The sequence below is a fragment of the Tursiops truncatus genome, chromosome 5 (genome assembly GCF_011762595.2).
Source record: "Tursiops truncatus isolate mTurTru1 chromosome 5, mTurTru1.mat.Y, whole genome shotgun sequence".
In the NCBI taxonomy this organism is placed as follows: Eukaryota; Metazoa; Chordata; class Mammalia; order Artiodactyla; family Delphinidae; genus Tursiops; species Tursiops truncatus.
The window spans coordinates 42505235-42521996 of NC_047038.1; the positions used below are offsets into that span (position 1 = coordinate 42505235).

Consider the following 16762-nt stretch of genomic DNA (forward strand, 5'->3'; position numbering starts at 1 on the left):
AGCATGAAGAATGAAAAAATTGGGGGGAAAAAAAGCAAAGCAAAGAAGATGGTGATGATTGTGAAATGAGTAGACTGGAGACTGGAAGAACTTTAGATTGAATTCTTTCAAGGGACATTTTGGTTTAATTGTTTACATAGGGGTTGCATCTACTACTAATGGAAATTGCTGACATTTGGGAATTCTTTCTTCTTTTAAATCAATATTATCATTAATTAAGTAATGTAAACCAGGAAATCCTTCTTGGTTACAAACTATGCTTTGAAGCCAGGCCTGCATTTGAATGTTTTCAATCAAAATCTTAAAATAAAATTAGAAAGAAAGCAATGTCTAGTCTTTGAAGGAGAATTATCTTGAGGAAAACAGAGCCTTCTGAATTAAACTTTGGTGAAGGATGAGAATTTTGTTGCCGTTATTAAAGTGCTGAATTTCTAAAGAATTAACTCCACTTTGGAGGCAAATTCAAATGCTCCCTCATGACAGGGGTTCCATCCACAAGTCAGAGTCACATACTTGGGACTTCCACTACCTTTGGGTTTTCCAAATAACAGCATTCACATCAATTTCACAATTTTTGTCAATACATAGTACCACTTGTACCATTTATTTACATAACATTTTCCCACAAATTTACTGTTTTAGACTAAGATGATGTAGCCAATGCAGTTCATTAGGGCTCATGCATAGCAGTGTCCTGAGGAGCCAGGCTGACTCTCAGACTCTAATGATTTTTAAACTTCTGTGGGAAGAAAAGTATTATCACCCACAAGAAAAGCAGTATACTCTGGTGGCATTGAAAATGCTTGGAGCCTCACTACCTGATTCTTATCTTGGTTTTACATTTTGGTAGCCTTGAGATTTTGGATAAGTGACTTTAATTTTCTATCCATATGAGTGTGAGGATTAATTAAGACAACGCCTAGAAATAATCAGTGAACAGTGCCAGCACTTAACAAATGTTAGTAAGGATTTCTTCTTAGTTCATTAGTAGAAAGAATGAAGGCTTGCATAGTCCTGTAGGGCAGACAGTTCATTTATTCTGGGAAAGCCAATTAAATGTGGAATGTAATGCAAAGGTTAAGTTCTGAAATAAGTGGTTTCAAGTCATTTCAATGCATTATGGGAAATATTTTTTTTAAAAATTTAAGTTGAAGCCAGAGGGTATCTGCAGATGAGGGCACTTTGGGAGGAAATGTATCTAGCTCCTTAGGGACAAACAGTGTTATAGTGTTTGTTGCTAAACTGGTTTCACCAAGACCAGATTTGTATCACTTGCAGTTATTGAATCAGAGGTAAGAATCTGAAGGGAAAAAAATATATTTTACTAAGATTTTGTGAGTCTCTTTGCACAAGTTAAGCTGATTAAGTGCCCAAGTGAGAAAACACAGCCCAGAGTTAGGGAGAGGCTGATCTCCCCTTCCCCTGCAGAGAAGCCAGCCTCATTTTGCTATCATAAGGATTTTTGATAATTTTTTAAACATTCTATTCTATATATGATTATTTTGGGAATATAGGAAAGCTACTTTTAGTGTATTATTTTTTTACTCTGGCAGCCATATTGAAGATACATAATTTCTAATAGTCTTTTAAAACGTGTTTGCATTGTTTAGATGCACAATTGTATTACCTGTCAATAATAATAACTTTGCTTCCTCCAATCCGATTCCTATACCTCTAGTTTTTTGTTTCCTATGTCATCACATGTAAATTATATTACCATTATTTAGGAATGATTAAAATAGTATTGTATTTTTGATCCACTATGATAAGGATGACTTTGAGAATATAGCAATTAAAAGCCCAAGAAATAGCTAAAAATCTGTTGCAGTAATTGATGTAATGTGACAATGCCCTGGGCAAAGACAATGGGTAAAAAAAAAACAGATGGAAAAAAGTATCAATGAGCAATAATTTTTTTTCATTTTTTTATTGAAGTATAGTTGATTTACAATGTTGTGTTAATTCCTGCTGTACAGCAAAGTGATTCAGTTATATATATATATATATATATATATATATATATATATATATTCTTTTTTAATATTCTTTTCCATTATGGTTTATCATAGGATATTGAATATAGTTCTCTGTGTTATACAACAGGACCTTGTTGTTTATCCATTCTATATATAAAAGTTTACGTCTGCTAACCCCAACCTTCCATTCCATCCCTCCCCAACCCCCTCCCCCTTGACAACACCAGTCTGTTCTCTATGTCCATGACCCTGTTTCTGTTTCATAGGTAGGTTCATTTGTATCATATTTTAGATTCCACATATAAATGATATCATATGGTATTTGTCTTTCTCTTTCTGACTTACTTCACTTAGTATGGTAATCTCTAGTTGGCATCTATGTGGCTGCAAATGGCATTATTTCGTTCTTTTTTATAGCTGATTAGTATTCCATTGTATATATGTACCACATCTTCTTTATCCATTCATCTGTCGATGGACATTTAAGTTGTTTCCATGTCTTCGCTATTGTGAATAGTGCTTCTATGAACATAGAGGTGCATGTATCTTTTTGAATTATAGTTTTGTCTGGATATATGCCCAGGAGTGGTATTGCTGGATCATATGGTAATTCTATTTTTAGTTTTCTGAGGAATCTCCATACTGTTTTCCACAGTGGCTGCACCAACTTACATTCCCACCAACACTGTAGGAGAATTCCCTTTTCTCCACACCCTCTCCAGCATTTGTTATTTGTAGACATTTTAATGATGGCCATTCTGACCTGTATGAGGTGGTACCCCAATGAGCAACATGTTAATTGAGTAAATAAATGTAAGAAACAAAACTTAACTACAAGGCTTTAAATATGAGATAACACCAGGAAATTATCCATCATACCAATCAGGATTCAGTTAGGTAAAATCACTCTAGGTAGGGATTCAAGATGAGAATCAAAGCCTTAAACAATCATTCAGAGAACTATAGAGAATCTATACGTAGGATCAAATTTCATTGACCTATACAACACACAAAGGAATCCATGGAAAAACTGCTAAAATCTGAATAAGTCCTGTAGTCTAGTTAATCCTATTGCACTGATGCCAATTTCCAGTTTTGATCTCCTATTACAGTGATGTAAGATGTCACCCTTGAGGGAGGCTAGTTTTTGTTTTATTTGATTTTTATGCAATTTTTCAACTTCCTCTGAATTATAAATTATTATTATATATTAAGTATAATAATATTATATATTAGTATATTATATACACTAGTTGATTCATGTATAATTATTTCTAAATAAAAAGCTTTTTTTAAAAGGGGGCTGCAGAACCAACAATTGAAGAAAGAACATACTGTTTTGCTGGAAACTCAGAAGTGCAGGATTGCTAGGAAGCCACACTAATGTGTGATTACAGGATCTCACATAGAAGCTCCTGTAAACCTTGCATCAGTTGACTGTCCTCACGCTGCCTGCAACTGCCACCAAAGAATGTCCTCTTAGTCCACTCTGCCTTTCACATCCCTGTGAGTGCCCTCCTTGGCTGGCTCTGATCAGGGACCCTGACTGCAAGGGATTCTGGGAAATGTCGTTCCAGGCTCCAACTCCCTGGTCTGTAAGAGAGGGAGTAGAAAGGTCCAGGGATGGGCGATACCAAGCTGAAAACATATACCCCAGCTCACTGATATTTAACAGATACTATAAATTTATAATCTAGTCTTTGAAAAGGGAATTAGAAGAAGGAAATTAGACAAAATTTTCAGTTTATAAATAAAAGAAATTCTTAAATAATTCAGTTTCCCAGCATAATTCCTTGGTATCTCTTCCAAGCTATCTCTGTACAAAATAATTTATAATAAGCAAGTTTTCATAGGATTTTTCCAGTTTTTAAAACAATTCCACATGAACTCTCTCACTGACCCACCAAACAATGCTGAGAAATAGATAATAATGAAAACACAAAATATTTATCTAACTCTTTTATTTATAGTATCACATTTCCTTGCCAGCCACCAACAAAAGTGTGCTCCTTGTAGTTCTCTGAAGAAAAAACACCATCTTTTCATGTCTTCGTGCATGTGGTTTCTTTAGCTGAGAATGTCTATTCCTGGTAACAAATTCCTCCTGGCAGGCCCTATACCTCTTCATACCCTGTCCCACCAAGGTCTTACTTCCTTTCTTTCCTGAAAGAGACTGAGTCTGATGGGATATGAACAGGCATCCCCATCGTGCAAAGAGCCAGGCTGTGCTGCCCTTGCAGGAGTCCAGGGGTGGACAAGCAGGCCAGCAGGTGTGACACAAGATCTGTTCCTCATCTACACCTCCTTAGTCTAAGAATTCCATCCTTGATCAGTCAAATCTAGAACCCCCATGCAAAATAACAAGGAGAAGAATAAAATTGGTGGTATGCAGAAGAATTAATAAAGGTTCCAATTAGATGGAGCTCTCTCTCAGGCATATATGTGCCAGTCACATGACTGTAAAGGAATCTGTTAGCCTCTTTCTACTATTTATTTTCCTTGGTTCACCTTTTCCTACCCCTCCCTTCCTTCCCTGTAGGTCCTCCTGTTAGTGGTCTAATTGCTGCAGATACTTGGAAAAAACATCCCTGCCCTCAGGGAGTTTAAAAACCAGTAGAAAGACAAACATTATGCAAATTATCTTAGAAGTATTATAGCTATTGTAACAACTACTACAACTGTGAAGAAACATTCATGAAGTTTTACAAAAGGAAAAAAATTACGAAGGGGAAGTATAGGATAATATGTAAGAGAGAGCAAGGGAGAGCTAAGGTCGGTGAGGAGCAGGTCAAAGAAAGCTTCCCTGAGGAAGGAACACAAGTTGAGCTTGAAATGATGAGAAAAATGTATCAACATAAAGGAGGCTGAGAAGAAAGCAGGGAGAAAACATTCTGGGCAGGCTCTCCACAGCTGTCAGACTAAACTCAGTGGGGACCCCAAGGGAAAAAACAGAGCTCCCTCTACCCCCTTTGCCTTCTCAAAGTGCTGTGGGTAACAATGTCCTGCCTCAAGGCGACTGAGCTGGGAATTAGCATGAAAGAGAAATAGAGGTTCCTGGCTCAGAATCAAGGAGAGAAAAAGAGGTGGAGGCAGAATGTGTCATGGAAAGAGCAGAGCTTTGGTTACCACAGTTTACATTTGGACACGGCCCCTTATTGGCTTTGTGACCTTGGAAAGGGAAATATCGACTATCATAGTTGTTGTGAGGATTGACTGAGAACAGAAACAAGCAGGACCTTATGCCCGGTAAGGGCTCAATAAATGTTAGTTCTCTTCTCTCACTTTCTCCAGGTTCACTATGGACTGAATTTGTGTCCCCCCCAAAATTCATATGTTGAGACCCTGACCCCCAATGTGAATGAATCTAGAGATAGGATCTTTAGGAAGTAATTAAGGTTAAATGAGGTCATAAGGGTGGGGCCCTGATCCAAAAGGACTGTGGCCTTATAAAAAGAGGAAGAGAGAAAGAGATCTCTCCTTCTCTCCATTGTGAGCAGACACAGCAAGAGGCAGTCTACAAACCAGGGAAAGGGCTCTCCTCAGAACCTAACCATACTGGTTCCTTGATCTCAGGTTTCCAGCCTCCAGAACTGTGAGAAGATAAATTTCTGTTTTTGAAGCCACCAGGCTATGATATTTTGTTATGGCATCCCAAGCCGACTAAAACGAGGCTCACTTAGAAAATTGCTCTTATAGATGATCAAGTGCAAATCTTAATTGCAATGACATTTAAAGAATAGATTTATGAAAGGGCAAAGGAAGAGGTGGAATAACTAAACATGATCTGGTTTGGGGCTTGAGCAATTTAAAAAATGAGGCTGACCTTGATTCATTTGGTGTTTGGTTGTGACGACTTCCAAAACAAAGATCCAGTCTGTGTCAAGACTTCAGATCCTTTTCCATGTGATTGAGCAAAATGTTTTCTCCTTGCTTTTATTCTTACTGTTGCATGAGAAATGGAAGGGCACTTAAACTCTAAGAAAACCAGTAGTGGCCAGCATGGGGAGACAAGTGTCAAGAGCTGGGATGACAGGGAAGAAAGGTGAAATATACTCCTTAAAAGGAGAAGAACAAAAGGCCAAGGACCCAGGATCTCAGACATTAAGGGCTGTGAGCCAGTGCCACAGATGAAATGGGAAGTGCTGGTTGCACCACCCCATCAACAATGTGTTCTGTGTGAAGTGCTGTGCTGAGTGCTGGCAAACACTGCTTTCCAATTTCAAAGCCTGCACAGGCTGATAAACACCATCTCAATGAAGACCTCATTTGAATTTCACCACAGCAAAAGTAGGTGAGCACAGCAGGACAGGGATCATGTCTCCAGAGATGACTCTGTGGTTTGGAATATTTAAATGGGGCTCCCCTTCCTGGTAAGTGTTAGAGGCAGAGTGGCCAAGCCTTGATTTTCTGATTCCAGACCCAGTGTCCTTTCCATAGCAAATGTCAAGCCTTGCTCTACCTAGTCATCTGATCTTGACCTGGTTTTCCAAGGTCAAAATTTTCTCCATGCCCCATACCATTTTCCAACCAATATTTTCCTTTTCCACCAAGGTCACTTGACGGTTTCTTCTAGAACAGAATATAATATTGGTGGAACATGAGAATGGAAAGGAGAAGAGAAGTGTGTAATTTGGGCCAGGTTGATAAAAGTCCATCATATAGTGTAATTGCTTTCATCTTTGATGATGCTTATTCATAGAGATCATCATATTGTATGACCAAGCAAGAAGAGCTATTATTAGGATTCCCATTTTGCAGCTGGGTAAACTGAGACACAGAAGAATTAAGGACAGAAGTATCCAGTGACATGTGTCCTAAAGATCAAGAGCCAGACCTCAAAATTTTGTGCCTGTCTCCACCTACCTGTAGGGGACAGAGTTCTGGTTTGACTGCCAGGAGGGCTTTTGTTTCCAATCCTTCCCATCACAGCCTGTGTGATCCTGGTCAAGGCCTGTCACCACTCATCTTGATCTTCCTCTGTAAACTGAAGGGGCTGGATGGCCTGGTCTCTAAGAATATTCTCTAAAGTGGCTCATGAGAAAACAATCACAACCTGCCCTGAAGACCCATCAAAGGTGCCCCTGATTTCCCCCAGCAAGAAATATAAGATGCTGTCCAACTTGAATTTTACACCTTTAGAGCAAATATTGTCTAGACTCTTTGTGCTGTTTCTCAAGTGTGATTCGGGGAGTGAGTCAACTGATAGAGGAGGAGATTTATTTTTGCTTGTGAGGTTCACAAACTCTCCTTTCAGGCTCTATCGAAACATTGGGAGGTCTGTGTAGGCCATGACATCTCCACACAGCGTGGGCCTGGCTGGTTCCTCTCCCCCTGCCTCTGCTAGAAGCCTGGGAGGATGCTTTGGAAATGAATCAGGAAATTACTTATCACTCTGAAGCCCCAAAGAGCTATGAGTCCTCCTCACTGCCAAAGGGAGGGGGATTTCAAGTGAAAACTCCACATCTGTGTGCAGTAGAGTTCAAAGACTCAAACTGTTGGAAGGTCTTGCAAGCGATGTAAGTAAAGATCCCTCTCTCCTGATTGAAATGAACCTCTTCATTCTTTTTTTCCTCCCAGAGATGAGTCATTTGGCTCATGCTGGTGTTACTCTTTCTCTGTTCTTCGCTGAGGTTTGGGGGTGTTTACTGACCTGGAGTTTCTCAATGAAACATCTCCTCTGGGGGCAGCTCATGTGGAACAGAAGAGAGAAAGCAAAAGTCAGAATCGGCTTTGCCTGGGTTAGTTTTGAAAACAGCCCTTGACTTGGCAGATATGCTCTCTCATGGCTATAGATCTATCAACAAGAGGAGTAAGAGGCTGATGTGCACACTTGTGGGAGCAAACAGAAGGAGCTCCATCGCCTCCCCTGAAAAACAGAATGATCATTGAGTCAGTGGCTACATAATTCAAGCTGAAGGTTTTTCCTTTGTTTTGTAGGCTTTAAATAGAGGAAAAAGAAAACATTAAAGCTCTTACTGTCTTGTGGAGATTTCCTTGTAGCAGTATAAACTGTGCACTCAATTTACTTTTGGTTAAGGGTGCTGATTTATTTACTGTTTAGTTTATTAAATAAATGTGCCCATAACTGCATATAGCTTTGGAAACGACAATGCATTCATTGCAATATATGTGTGTAAATATCTAGACTGCATTGGTAAAACTACGAGTTTGAATTAATAGTAATTCTATGAAAGGATTGCATAGTTTCATAAATAATGCATTGTTCTAGAACGTGTCTTTTATGACTATTTTTTTAACATCTTTATTGGAGTATAATTGCTTTACAATGGTGTGTTAGTTCTTGTTTATAACAAAGTGAATCAGCTATATAAATACATATATTCCCATATCTCCTCCCTCTTGGGCCTCCCTCCCTTTCCCACCCCTCTAGGTGATCACAAAGCACAGAGCTGATCTCCCTGTGCTATGTGGCTGCTTCCCACTAGCTATCTATTTTACATTTGGTGGTGTGTATATGTCAATGCCACTCTCTCACTTCATCCCAGCTCACACTTCCTCCTCTCTGTGTCCTCAAGGCCATTCTCTACGTCTGCGTCTTTATTCCTGTGCTGCTCCTAGGTTCTTCAGAACCTTTTTTTTTAGATTCTATATATATGTGTTAGTATACGGTATTTGTTTTTCTCTTTCTGAGTTACTTCATTCTGTATGACAGACCCTAGGTCCATCCACCTCACCACAAATAACTCAATTTTGTTTCTTTTTATGGCTGAGTAATAGTCCACTGTGTATATGTGCCACATCTTCTTTATCCATTCATCTGTCAATGGACACTTAGGTTGCTTCCAAGTCCTGGCTATTGTAAATAGAGCTGCAATGAATATTTTGGTACATGACTCTTTTTCAATTATGTTTTCTCAGGGTATATGCCCAGTAGTAGGATTTCTGGGTCGTATGGTAGTTCTATTTTTAGTTTTTTAAGGAACCTCCATACTGTTCTACAAAGTGGCTGTATCAATTTACATTCCCACCAACAGTGCAAGAGGGTTCCCTTTTCTCCACACCTCTCTAGCATTTATTGTTTGTAGATTTTTTGATGATGGGCATTCTGACTGGTGTGAGGTGATAACTCATTATAGTTTTGATTTCCATTTCTCTAATGATTAGTGATGTTGAGCATTCTTTCCTGTGTTTGTTGGCAATCTGTATATCTTTGGATAAATGTTCATTTAGGTCTTCTGCCTATTTTTGGATTGGGTTGTTTGTTTTTCTGATACTGAGTTGCATGAGCTGCTTGTAAATTTTTGAGATTAATCCTTTGTCAGTTTCTTCATTTGCAAATATTTTCTCCCATTGTGAGGGTTGTCTTTTCGTCTTGTTTATGTTTCCCTTTGCTGTGCAAAAGATTTTAAGTTTCATTTGGTCCCACTTCTTTATTTTTGTTCTTGTTTCCATTTCTCTAGGAGGTGGGTCAAAAAGGATTTTGCTGTGATTTATGTCATAGTGTGTTCTGTCTGTCTTTTCCTCCAAGAGTTTTATAGTGTCTGGCCTTACATTTATGTCTTTAATCCATTTGGGGTTTATTATTGTGTATGGTGTTAGAAAGTGTTCTAATTTCATTCTTTACATGTAGCTGTCCAGTTTCCCCAACACCACTTATTGAAGAGGCTGTCTTTTCTCCATTGTATATTCTTGCCTCCTTTATCAAAAATAAGGTGACCATATGTGCGTGGGCTTATCTCTGGGCTTTCTATCCTGTTCCCTTGATCTATATTTCTGCTTTTATGCCAGTACCATACTTTCTTGATTACTGTAGCTTTGTAGTATAGTCTGAAGTCAGGGAGCCTGATTCCTCCAGCTCCGTTTTTCTTTCTCAAGATTGCTTTGGCTATATGGGGTCTTTTGTGTTTCTATACAAATTGTGAAATTTTTTGTTCTAGTTCTGTGAAAAATGACTTTGGTAGTTTGATAGGGATTGCACTGATTCTGTAGATTGCTTTGGGTAGTATAGTCATTTTCACAATATTAATTCTTCTAATCCAAGAACATGGTATATTCCTCCATCTGTTTGTATCATCTTTAATTTCTTTCATCAGTGTCTTATAGTTTTCTGCATACGGTTCTTTTCTCTCCTTAGGTAGGCTTATTCCTAGGCATTATTTTCATTTTGTTGCAGTGGTAAATGGGGATGTTTCCTTAATTTCTCTTTTAGATTTTTCATCATTAGTGTATAGGAATGCCAGAGATTTCTGTGCATTAATTTTTTATCCTGCTACTATACCAAATTCATTGATTGGCTCTACTAGTTTTCTGGTAGCCTCTTTAGGATTCTCTATATATACTATCATGTCATCTGCCAACAATGACAGTTTTAGTACTTCTTTTCCAATTTGGATTCTTTTATTTCTTTTTCTTCTCTGATTGCTGTGGCTAAAACTTCCAAAACTATGTAAAATAATGGTGGTGAGAGTGGACAACCTTGTCTTATTCCTGATCTTACAGGAAATGTTTTCAGTTTTCACCATTGAGAATGATGTTTGCTGTGGGTTTGACATATATGGCCTTTATTATGTTGACGTAAGTTCCTTCTATGCCTACTTTCTGGAGGATTTTTATTGTAAATTGGTGTTGAATTTTGTCAAAAGCTTTTTCTGCATCTATTGAGATTATCATATGGTTTTTCTCCTTCAATTTGTTAATATGGTTTATCACATTGATTTGCGTGTGTTGAAGAATCCTTGCAATTCCTGGGATAAAACCCACTTGATCATGCTGTATGATCCTTTTAATGTGCTGCTGGACTCTGTTTGCCAGTATTTTGTTGAGGATTTTTGCATCTATATTCATCAGTGATATTGGCCTGTAGTTTTCTTTTTTTGTGACATCTTTGTCTGGTTTTGGTATCAGGGTCATGGTGGCCTGATAGAATGAGTTTGGGAGTGCTCCTCCCTCTGCTATATTCTGGAAGAGTTTGAGAAAGATAGGTGTTAGCTCTTCTCTAAATGTTTGATAAAATTCGCCTGTGAAGGCATCTCGTCCTGGGCTTTTTTTGTTGGAAGATTTTTAATCACAGTTTCAATTTCAGTGCTTGTGATTAGTCTGTTTATATTTCTTCCTGGTTCAGTCACAGAAGGTTCTGCTTTTCTAAGAAATTATCCATTTCTTCCAGGTGGTCTATTTTATTGGAATATAGTTTCTGGTAGTAATCTCTCATGATCCTTTGTAGTTCTGCAGGTTCAGTTGTTACTTCTCCTTTATCATTTCTAATTCTGTTGATTTGAGTCTTCTCCCTTTTTTTCTTGATGAGTCTGACTAAAGGTTTATCAGTTTTGCTTATCTTCTCAAAGAACCAGCTTTTAGTTTTATTGATCTTTGTTATTGTTGCCTTCATTTCTTTTTCATTTATTTCTGATCTTTTGTTTATGATTTCTTTCCTCTGCTAACTCTGGGGGGTTTTTTGTTCTTCTTTCTCTAATTGTTTTAGGTGTAAGTTTAGGTTTTTTATTTGAGATGCTACTTGTTTCTTGAGGTAGGATTGTATTGCTATAAAGTTCCTGCTTAGAACTGCTTTTGCTGCATCCCATAGGTTTTGGGTCATCGTGTTTTGATTGTCATTTGTTTCTAGGTATTTTTTGTTTCCCTCTTTGATTTCTTCAGTGATCTCTTGGTTATTAAATACTGTATTGTTTAGACTTCATGTGTTTGTATTTTTTACAGATTTTTTTCCTGTAATTTTTATCTAGTCTTATAACATTGTGGCCAGAACAAATACTTGATACAATTTCAATTTTCTTAAATTTCCCAAGGCTTGATTTGTGACCCAAGATAAGATCTATCCTGGAGAATGTTCCGTGAGCACTTGAACAGAAAGTATATTCTGTTGTTTCTGGATGGAATGTCCTATAAATATCAATTAAGTTCATATTAATGTATCATTTAAAGCTTGTGTTTCCTTATTTATTTTCATTTTGGATGATCTATCCATTGGTGAAAGTGGGGTGTTAAAGTCCCCTACTATGATTGTGTTACTGTCAATTTCCACATTTATGGCTGTTAACATTTGCCTTGTGTATTGAGGTGCTCCCATGTTGGGTGCATACATATGTACAATTGTTATATCTTCTTCTTGGATTGATCCCTTGATCATTATGTAGTGTCCTTCTTTGTCTCTTATAATAGTCTTTATTTTAAAGTCTATTTTTTCTGATATGAGAATTGCTACTTGAGCTTTCTTTTGTTTTCCATTTGCATGGGATATCTTTTTCCATCCCCCCACTTTCAGTCTGGATGTGTCCCTAGGTCTGAAGTGGGCCTCTTGTAGACAGCATATATACAGGTATTGTTTCTGTATCCATTCAGCCAATCTATGTCTTTTGGTTGGAGCATTTAATCCATTTAAATTTAAGGTAATTATTGATATGTATGTTCTTATTACTATTTTCTTAATTATTTTGGTTTTCTTATTGCAGGTCTTTTCCTTCTATTGTGTTTCCTGCCTAGAGAAGTTCCTTTAGCATTTGTTGTAAAGCTGGTTTGGTGGTGCTGAATTCTCTTGGTTTTCATTTGTCTGTAAATGTTTTAATTTCTCCATCGAATCTGAATGTGATCCTTGCTGGGTAGGGTAATCTTGGTTGCAGGTTTTTCCTTTTCATCGCTTTAAATATGTCTTGCCATTCCCTTCTGGCCTGCAGAGTTTCTGCTGAAAGATCAGCTGTTAACCTTATGGGTATTCCCTTGTATGGTATTTGTTGTTTTTCCCTTGCTGCTTTTAATATTTTGTGTGTGTGTTTAGTTTTTGATAGTTTGATTAATATGTGTCTTGGCATGTTTCTCCTTGTGCTTATCCCCTATGGGACTTTCTGTGCTTCCTGGACTTGATTGACTATTTCCTTTCCCATATTAGGAAATTTTCAACTATAATCTCTTCAAATATTTTCTCAGTCCCTTTCTTTTTCTCCTCTTCTTCTGGGACCCCTATAATTCAAACATTCATGTGTTCAATGTCCCAGAGGTCTTTGAGACTGTCCTCAATTCTTTTCATTCTTTTTTCTTTATTCTGCTCTGTGGTAGTTATTTCCAATATTTTAGCTTCCAGCTCACTTATCCTTTCTTCTCCCTCAGTTATTCTGCCATTGATTCCTTCTAGAGCATTTTTAATTTCATTTATTTTATTGTTCTTCATTGTTTGTTTGCTCTTTAGTTCTTCTAGGTCCTTGTTAAACGTTTCTTGTATTTTCTCCTTTCTATTTCCAAGATTTTGGATCATCTTTACTATCATTACTCTGAATTCTTTTTCAGGTAGACTGCCTATTTCCTCTTGTTCTGGTGGGTTTTTACCTTGCTCCTTCATCTGCTGTGTTTCTCATTTTGCTTAACTTACTGTGTTTTGGGGTCTCCTTTTCACAGGCTGTAGGTTTGTAGGTCCCGGTTTTTTTGGTGTCTGCTCCCAGTGTGTACATTTGGTTAAGTGGGTTGTGGAGGCTTCCTGGTAGAGGCAACTCGTGCCTGTGTCCTGGATCTTTTCTTTCTGGTGGGCAGGACCACATCCAGTGGTGTGTTTTGCTGTGTCTGTGACCTTATTTTGATTTTAGGCAGTCTCTCTGCTAATGTGTGGGATTGTGTTCCTGTCTTGCTACTTGTTTGGCACAGGGTGTCCAGCACTGTAGCTTGTTGGTCATTGAGTGGAGCTGGGTCTTAGCCTTGAGGTGGAGATCTCTAGGAGAATTTTCGCTCTGTGATATTACATGGAGGTGGGAGGTCTCTGGTTGACCGATATCCTAAACTCGGCTCTCCCACCTCAGGGGCACAGGGCTGACATCCGGCCAGAGCACCAAGACCCTGTCAGCCACACGGCTCAGAAAAAAAGGGAGAAGAAAAGAGAGAAAGAAAGAAAAAAAACATAAAATACAGTTTTTTAAAAATAAAAAATTTTAAATGTTATTAAAAATTAAAAGTAATTTTAGAAAAGAAAGAAAGTAGAGAGCAACCAAACCAAAAAATAAATCCACCAAGGATAACAAGCGCTAAAAACTAAACTAAGATAAATATAGATCAGAAACTAGTCAGCTGCATACAGAAAACCCCAAGTCTATAGTTGCTCCCAAAGTCCACCGCCTCAATTTTGGGTTGATTCTTTGTCTATTCAGTTATTCCACAGATGCAGGGTACATCAAATTGATTGTGGGGATTTAATCCACTGTTCCTGAGGCTGCATGGAGAGATTTCCCTTTCTCTTCTTTGTTCACACAGCTCCCGGGGTTCAACTTTGGATTTGGCCCCGCCTCTGGGTGTAGGTTGCCTGAGGGCTTCTGTTCCCCCGCCCAGACAGGACGGAATTAAAGGAACAGTTGATTCGGGGGCTCTGGCTTACTAAGGCCAGGGGGAGGGAGGGGTATGGAATGCGAGGTAAGCCTGCAGCAGCAGAGGCCAGAGTGACATTACAACGGCCTGAGGCACACCGTGTGTTCTCCGGGGAAGTTGTCCCTGGATCACAGGACACTGGCAGTGGTAGGCTGCACAAGCTCCCAGGAGAGGAGGTGTGGATAGTGACCTGTGCTTGAACACGGGCTTTTTGGTGGCTGTAGCAGCAGCCTTAGTGTTTCATGCCCGTCTCTGGGATCCGCGCTGATAGCCGCAGCTCGCGCCCGTCTCTGGAACTCGTTTAGGTGGTGCTCTGAATCCCATCTCCTTGTGCACCCTGAAACAATGGTCTCTGCCTCTTAGGCAGGTCCAGACTTTTCCCGGACTCCCTCCCGGCTAGCCGTGGCTCACTAGCCCCCTTCAGGCTGTCTTAATGGAGCCAACCCCAGTCCTCTCCCTGGGATCTGACCTCCGAAGCCGGAGCCTCAGCTCCCAGCCCCTGCCCGTGCTGGCAGGTGAGCAGCCCCTCTGATGCTGGTGAGTGCTGGTCGGCGCCAATCCTCTGTGCGGGAACCTCTCCACTTTGCCCTCCGCACCCCAGTTGCTGTGTTCTCCTTCATGACTCCAAAGCTCCCACCCTGCCATCCCCTGTCTCCGTCAGTGAAGGGGCTTCCTAGTGTGTGGAAAGTTTTCCTCCTTCACAGCTCCCTCCCACAGGCGCAGATTCTGTTCCAATTCTTTTGTCACTGCTTTTTCTTTTTTCTTTTGCCCTACTCAGGTACGTGGGGGAGTTTCTTGCCTTTTGGGAAGTCTGATGTCTTCTGCCAGCATTCAGTATGTGTTCTGTAGGAGTTGTTCCACATGTAGATGTATTTCTGATGTATTTGTGGGGAGGTGATCTCCATGTCTTACTCCTCCGTCATCTTGAAAGTCCCCCTTTACGTGTATTTTAAATTAGATTGTGGTTAAGGGCTGAGAAGTAATTGCAGGAATGTAGCTCACTTAAAAGAAATAGTTCTGTTTCGATCAACCTCTGTTCTGCGAGTCCCTACAGCTTCACCAGGACCTCATGTCCTTTTCCAGGGTCCCTCATCTAGAACCCTATGGCTGCAGGGAATATGTGTGATGCAGTGAATCATAAGGTGGAGGGATGTATGTCTGGAATGTGAACGGAAATTCTTCAAATATTGGGAAACATTTACTGAGCATTTGCCATATTTTTGACTGTCTACTGGCCATGTGTCATGTGGTCTTTGGAGAAGGTGGCTCACTGGTAAAGAGTAGTGTCTCTGCAACCAGAGCACCCGGGGACACATGCCGAGTAGCCTCTGTGTGACCCAGCATTGGTTATTTAACTCCTCTGTGCCTCAGTTTCCTTTCCATGAAATAAAGGTAATAATAGTGGGGTTCGCATGAAGCTTGAGAGTTAATGTAAGTGAAGTATTGTTTTCGTCTCACATATATGAGAAACTGAGGCTAGCAGTAGCTAAGTAACATGCCCATGGCAGCACAGGTGATGGCTGGCAGGGCTGGATTTGGGAGTAAGTGATCCAGCTTTATCATAATGGAGGAAGTCCACATTTCTAACCACTGTCTCCTTCCCTTGTGTTGTTGGGTTCTTTCACATGCATCTTTTATCCATCCCTCTTTGTCTCTTGAAATAGTCTTTGTTTTAAATCTATTTTGTCTGAAATGAGAATTGCTACTCCAGCTTTCTTTTGATTTCCATTTGCATGGAATATCTTTTTCCATCCCCTCACTTTCAATCTGGATGTGTCCCTAGGTCTGAAGTGGGTCTCTTGTAGACAGCATATATACGGGTCTTGTTTTTGTATCTATTCACCAGTCTACATCTTTTGGTTGGAGCATTTAATCCATCTACATTTAAGGTAATTATTGATATGTATGATCCTATTACCATTTTCTTAATTGTTTTGGGTTTGTTATTGTAGGTCTTTTCCTTCTCTTGTGTTTCCTGCCTAGAGAAGTTCCTTTAGCATTTGTTGTAAAGCTGGTTTGGTGGTGCTGAATTCTCTTAGCTTTTGCTTGTCTGTAAAGGTTTTAATTTCTCTGTCAAATCTGAATGAGATACTTTCTGGGTAGAGTAATCTTGGTTGTAGGTTTTTCCCCTTCATCACTTTAAATATGTCCTGCCAGTCCCTTCTGGCTTGCAGAGTTTCTGCTGAAAGATCGGCTGTTAACCTTATGGGGATTCCCTTGTATGGTATTTGTTGTTTTTCCCTTGCTACTTTTAATATTTTTTCTTTGTATTTAATTTTTGATAGTTTGATTAATATGTGTCTTTGTGTGTTTCTCCTTGGATTTATCCTGTATGGGAATCTCTGTGCTCCCTGGACTTGATTGACTACTTCCTTTCCCATTTTAGGGAAGTTTTCAACTATAATCTCTCCAAATATTTTCTCAGTCCCTTTCTTTTTCTCTTCTTTTTCTGGAACCCCTATAATTCG

General features: G+C 39.2%; 1 protein-coding gene across 5 annotated transcripts in view; it reads left to right on the forward strand.

Moving 5' to 3' along the window:
- The window catches only part of C1QTNF7 (C1q and TNF related 7), a 127277-nt gene that overhangs the window by 35454 nt on the left and 75061 nt on the right, over window positions 1–16762 (forward strand). The window contains exon 1 of one of the 5 annotated variants that reach the window (XM_073805085.1): window positions 7374–7492. The exons of the other annotated variants lie outside the window; for them this stretch is intronic. The gene's annotated coding sequence lies outside the window, so the exon portion shown is untranslated. Of the gene's footprint in view, window positions 1–7373; window positions 7493–16762 lie in introns of those variants that run through there. 5 annotated transcript variants of the gene reach the window in all.